The following is a 6,629-nucleotide window of genomic DNA, read 5'->3' on the forward strand; positions in this document are numbered from 1 at the left end:
GCACAAATTTTTGTGCACTGGGCCTCTAGTTTTTCATAAATAAGTGAACAGCCATACACATTGACACAAGTACAATTTTTGCATTCTTTTTCTTTATTTTTATTCCTCCCTCCCTTCTTTCCTTCCATCATTTTATCATATTAGGTGCTTTAAGATTTTTTTTTTTCATTAAAAAATGCTTCACTGCCCAGCTGGTGTGGTTCAGTGGTTGACCGTTTACCTAATAACCACAATGTCATGGTTTGATTCTCATTCAGGGTACATGCCTAGGTTGAGGGCTAAATACCTAATAGGCGATGTGTGGGAAGCAGCTGATCAATGATGTCTCATAGATGTTTCTATCTCTCTATCTCACATCCTCTCTCTCTAAATATCAATAAAAAACATATTATAAAATGTTTACACATACCCTCTGTTATATTACTAGTATTTGCATGATTTTATTCAGAGCACTGCTCACTCTTCTAAGTTATCTTATTTTGGTTCACATTCTTATTTAATATCTGCTTCTGCCATTAAAAAAAAAAAAAGAAAGCTTTATGGATTTTTACCCAGCCCCAACCCCTTCCCCTATGACAGCTGTCCTCTCTTATTTATGTCTATATTCTTAATACCTTGAACAGTTTCAGATTTCTTATGTAAATAAATTAATAATACATTGGGAGATACCATATAGATCCTGGCCTTGAGAGATTATTGTTTTACAGTGGATAAAGAGGCTAGCAATTAGGTACAAAAAATTACTGTGAAGATTGAAATGTACTTAACTTATGTCTTGATGGTATATCCTGGAGGACTTTGCTATACTTGACACTTGAGTGAGTCCAAGAAGATGGATTGAACTTGTCTAGGTGTAGCTAACGGTGAAAAGGAATACCAAGCAGAAATATTAGCATGAATATGTTGTTGAAGTGAATCAGGCAGGCACAAATATTTAATGGATTTGACAGAGGAAATAGAATGCTGGCAGGTGAGTGATGAAGAATGAGATTGGAAATAATTTGAGGCAAGACCTTGGAGAATTTTGAATCACAACCAAGGAAACTGTATGTATTCCTTAAATGCTGAAGAAGCTTGGCAATTTTTTGATCAGATAATAATGACTTATTTATTCTAGTTATTGTTAACAGATATTTTCAGTATTGGTTTTCTAGAAGAAAATATCTGTTAGCGATATATAGGGTAATAATGCAATCATTGGGGACTTGCTAAAAAGCAATTGTTAGAATGAAGATGAAAGGTAATGAAAGTGTGAACTGGAGGGGGGATGGAACAAATATGAGGGACTGTGTGAAAATATTACTGTGGGAAGATAAAATATAATTGGCAACAAATTATAGTGGCAAGCAAGGAAGACACTGAAGTTGTGAGCTTAGGTGACTGAGCAGATGCAGGTGTCATGACAAGAAATAAGGAAAATATGAATCTAAACAAGTTTTAGATAAAAGATATATCATATTTTATAGGGTTCATAAGATATCGAGTTATCCAGAAGCAGAGACTGAAAATTCAGGACTGGAAAATAGCTGTCAAGGCTAGAAATATAAATTTGGCAGTCAAGCACATAGAGGTGAAAATTAAATTCAGATCTGCTGAGATGGTCCATATTAAACATGCAGAGAGTGAAACATAACAGATCTACATTGTGGGGAGTATATGGGAAATATATCCTCTTTGGTATTCTTTGTAGAGAAAGAGTAAGATAAGAAAAATATTTTTGGAGTAAGTAATTAAAATCATAAAATAACTAGAGGCCTGGTGCACGAATTCATGCACAGGTGGGGTCCCTTTGGGTGTCCTGCAGAGATCAGGCTGAAACCTGCAGTCCAGTGCCACATGCATCTTCTACCTGCCACTCCCGCTCATCCCGGCCCCAATGTACCTTCTGCTGGCTCATGTCCAATCAGTCCCAATTGGGAGAGGCTCATGCTGCTGCAGCAGCGCTCACCAGCCATGAGCCCTGTATCTGGTGCCCTCCCAAGAGGAGTGGCCTGTGGGATCAGGCTGAAACCAGCTCACCAACATCCCCTGAGGGGTCCCAGATTGCGAGAAGGCTCAGGCCAGGCTGAGGGACCCCACTCGTGCATGATTGGGCTGAGGAGGAACCATGGGAGGGCTCCAGGGCGTGTCTGGCCCATCTTGCTCAGTCCCAATCTACAGGAACCCAGCAGCAAGCTAACCAACTGGTAGGAGCATCTGCCCCCTGCATGTCATAGCGACTGGTCGATCACCCAGTTGCCAGATATTCAACTGTCTGCCCCCTTAATGGTCAGTGCACGTTACAGCAACTGGTCACGAGGAGGAACCATGGGAGGGCTCCAGGGTGTGTCTGGCCCATCTTGCTCAGTCCCAATCTGCAGGAACCCAGCAGCAAGCTAACCAACTGGTAGGAGCATCTGCCCCCTGCATGTCATAGCGACTGGTCGATCACCCAGTTGCCAGATATTCAACTGTCTGCCCCCTTAATGGTCAGTGCACGTTACAGCAACTGGTCAACCAGTTGACTGTCTGCCCCTGGTGGTCAGTGCATGTCATAGCAAGCAGTTGAGCAGCCTTAGCATATCATTAGCATATTACGCTTTGATTGGTTTTTCGGTTGTTCTGCCATTCGGTCTATTTGCATATTACCCTTTTATTATATAGGATTGTATTATAGAAATAACCCAATATAATATACTGGTAGATAATTTGTCTGTATATTATTTCTTTCAAAGCAACTTGCCTTTTTGAAAAGTTGACATTTTTTTAAATTGCTTTAAATTCTTTATTCCACAGTGAAAACTGGATGGCTCCCTTGTAGGTGCTCTATGCTAGGTTTGGCAATTATTTATACTCCAATGACATACACCCACCACCATCACCATGATTAAAATAACTTGCAGAGCTAATTGTTAGGCTACCGAAGGAGGATGCTGGAAATTAATATTAGAATGTAATATAATTCACATTTTGAGGTTTTCTTAATTTGCTATGGAAAATTCATTCATTTGTTCAATCAGCAAACAAATAATGATTACCATTGATATACCAGACTAGACTTACCATTTGGAGGAAATATACACAGTTTATTCTAAGATACTGGGTTTTTTTCAAGGTTAATGAAATAGTTATTATTTATTTACTAGAGGCCCAGTGCACAGATTCGTGCACAGGGGAGGGGGGCCCTCAGCCTGGCCTGCACCCTATCACAATCCAGGACCCCTCAGGGGATGTCCAACTGCTGGTTTAGGCCCAATCCCTGCAGGGCCTTAACCGGCAGTTGGATGGATGTAGCAGTCCACCAAGCAGCAGGCAGCCAGAGAGGAGCCCAAGCTGGCACCACGCCACTTACACTCATCCTGACCCACTGCGCCTGCTGCCGCTGCTCAGTAGTGCTGCCATGGAGTCGGAGAGGGTCTCACTACTGCAGCTGCTCTTGCCAGCCATGAGCCTGGCTTCTGGCTGGGTGGCACTCCCGCTGTGGGAGCCCACTGATCACAAGGGGGCAGTTCCTGCAATGAGCATCTGCCCCCTGGTGGTCAGTGCACGTCATAGTGGTTGTTCTGGTCGTTCAGTCATAATGGTCAGGCTTTTATATATATAGATTTTTTTGGGTGACATTGATTAATAAAATTATATAGGTTTTAGGTATACAATTCTATAATACATCATCTGTATATTGTGTATTGTGTCTTCAGTACCCCAATTCAAGTCTTCTTCCATTGCCAAGATTCCCCACTTCTATCACCCCTCAACCCCTTTTCCCTCTGGTAATCATCATACTGTTGTTTATGTCTATGAGGTTTTTTTGTGTGTGCTTTTATTATTATTATTATTATTTGCTTAATCCCTTTATCTTTTTAACTCAGCCCTCACCACTTTCCCCTCTGACAGCTATCAGTCTGTTCTTTATATCTATGAATAGTCTTGTTCTATTGGACCTGGAGAGTATTATGCTAAGTGAAATAAACCTGTCAGAGAAAGACACATTACCATATGATTTCACTCACATGTGAAATCTAATGAACAAAAGAAATAAAAATGAAGTCATTCTTAAAGAAAACTAGTCAACTGTAGTTTGGAGATATATTAAAATTTGTTTCTAATGTCGCATAATTTAGCATAAGATTGTGAAACACACATGAAATAAAAGTTGCAAAAAATCTTTAGAGGAAGAAATTTCTAATATAACATGTAAAAGCATTTTGGTATTATTTTTGTGCAGCTAAAGAAGTGCAGAGAAGTTTAATATTAAAAGACATATTTTCTTTGTGATGTTTGATTTTTTTTCTTTTTACTCCACAGGAGTCTTTTCTTAATGAAAATAACTGATCTACAATTCGGTAGAAATTACATCATAGTTCATTCATGTTTTTGCCAAAGTTATCCTTGTCACTTAGTTGTCTTTTATTTCACATGACTATGTAGCTATTTTCTAACCATAATTCAAATGGGGAAATTTTAAAACTTGTAGAATAAACACTTAAGCCATATAAGCCCAGATGCTCTGAGAACCAAAAGGGGCTTAAAGAAAAAAAAAATCAGTTATTAGTGATTAGTGATTTACATAAATGTTTTAAGTATAATAAATATAAATCTTAGTTTCAAGTTCCATATAATGTGTGATGAGTTTACATATTTTTCAAATATATTAAACATTAATATCATTGTTTTTCCTATTAATTGTGAATTCTTTTAAAATGAAATACTAGCATTTATAACAGTTTTTAAATATCACATGTAATATATGCCAAAACACCAATATTATCATTTGATCATATGTCATAGTCCTTTGATTAGATATATGTAAATTCATCTTATTAGTTCTCAAATCATATAGTCCTTTATAAATGTAATATTTACCTTCTACTCAGATTTCAGATATATTTCACAAATGCAAATATTTACATTAATTCAGACTGAAGTGTAAAAGTTTGCATCTCATAGGAATACTTGAACTTTAAATAAGATTATTTAGAAAGGTCAAGGCTAATTGTCTATACTAGTGACATCTTACAAACTTTATTATATATGCTTGGCCAAGAATTTTCAGTGAATGAAAAACTCCCCACGCTCCATGAAGTTATATTTTGTAGGAAATAGCTGCTAATATGAGGTCTTGAGATTCATTTAATGCTAATCAAGCTGAAAAATGGTATTCATCCTAAATAGATACTTTTCAAATGTGGAGTATTTACTCTTTGTTTGGTTTTTGAATAACTAGAACACTACCTTCCCCACTCCTTCTAATCATCTATCACCCCAATGGGTGATTTTCCCAAATTTACAAAAGATATTTCCATAAAAGAGGCTAATGGAAAGATCCACATTGAGTTTACAAGCATACACCTGTTTACCCATGATGTAGAAAGAAAGCCTACAACTGCTTTTAAAAAAATGGACTTGACATTTGAAGAGGTTTATAAACAGATAGTTGGTGCATGGGCCTCAAAATAAAGAACTGTGAACACAGTTTTTAGGGAATTCTTTCCCAAAGGAGTTTCTTAGATGTTTACTTTCGTCTGAGGTGCAGCTGGTCATAACAAAGGCAATTGCAACCAAGACTCTGGGGTTACCTTTCCCTGACTTCATAATTCGCACCCTGCTGAATGAAATATCAAGGCACTGAACCATGTCAGGGCAATGTGTATAATGATAGGGACTCAGTGGTATAAATGAGGTTAATAACTTGTGAGAAAGTAGAGCTTTGTTCCTAGATCCTTTGCATTTCCTTCTCTGCACAGTGCAGCTCTTTAGAAATATTGCCTGTCCGTGGAGAGCTAATGGCTCTCGTCATAAAGCTAATACACTGTGCTTCAGTAGTCTTGGAACTCATTTCTGAAGTCACACTAATCTGCCTTTCCTCTGCCATGTTTTGCTTTTGCTCCTGAAAGGTTTTCTTATTCCCCAAGACTTCAAGCTGAGCAGAAAGCTTTTCTGCTGCTTCTTATGCCATTTCCAATCAGGGGTGACACTTTTGTTTTCACAGATTTTTTTTAATTTCAATTTTTAATACACAAAGAGGCATCTTGTGAAAGAAATAAAGTGTATTTTGAAAATGACACATCCCTGCTTTAATCCTGCTGCTGTGTCCTCCACAGGGCCCCCTCCTTCTCTTCTCTCTCACCATTTTCCTATGTCGCCACATCAGGGGGATGTTCCCTGTCTGCCCCTCTTGATTACCCCCTGCATTCTGTCTCTCTTACAAGCCAGTTTGAGGATATTGAGTCTCATAATAGACAAGAAAACCATATTGTTTTTTATTTGCCATGGGCTATCAAAGGGCAACTGGATCCATTTGATTGTTCTTTGCACCATATGTTTCTTGTAATCAGCGTTGATGATTTCTTTGGATCATGCCCATCTTTGACTTTTCTTTCCTACTCCAGCATTCTGAAGGGAAATCAAATCACAAAGGATTAAAAATACATAAATACTTCTATCATCCATCACAATGACTGAAAGAGGATCAGGCAAGAGCAGAATTATTCAGGGCTTTCTTTGAGTTTGTACCCTTCCCTTTTGGTATGACATTGGTATTTTTGCTTCTCAATATGCTTGTAGTTATTGCTATGGTAGTAGTTAAAATATTATATCATGGTTTAATGTGTCAGGCACTGCATATATACATACATATATATATATATATA

This window comes from Myotis brandtii, unplaced genomic scaffold, assembly GCF_000412655.1.
Source record: "Myotis brandtii unplaced genomic scaffold, ASM41265v1 scaffold340, whole genome shotgun sequence".
NCBI classification, from domain to species: domain Eukaryota; kingdom Metazoa; phylum Chordata; class Mammalia; order Chiroptera; family Vespertilionidae; genus Myotis; species Myotis brandtii.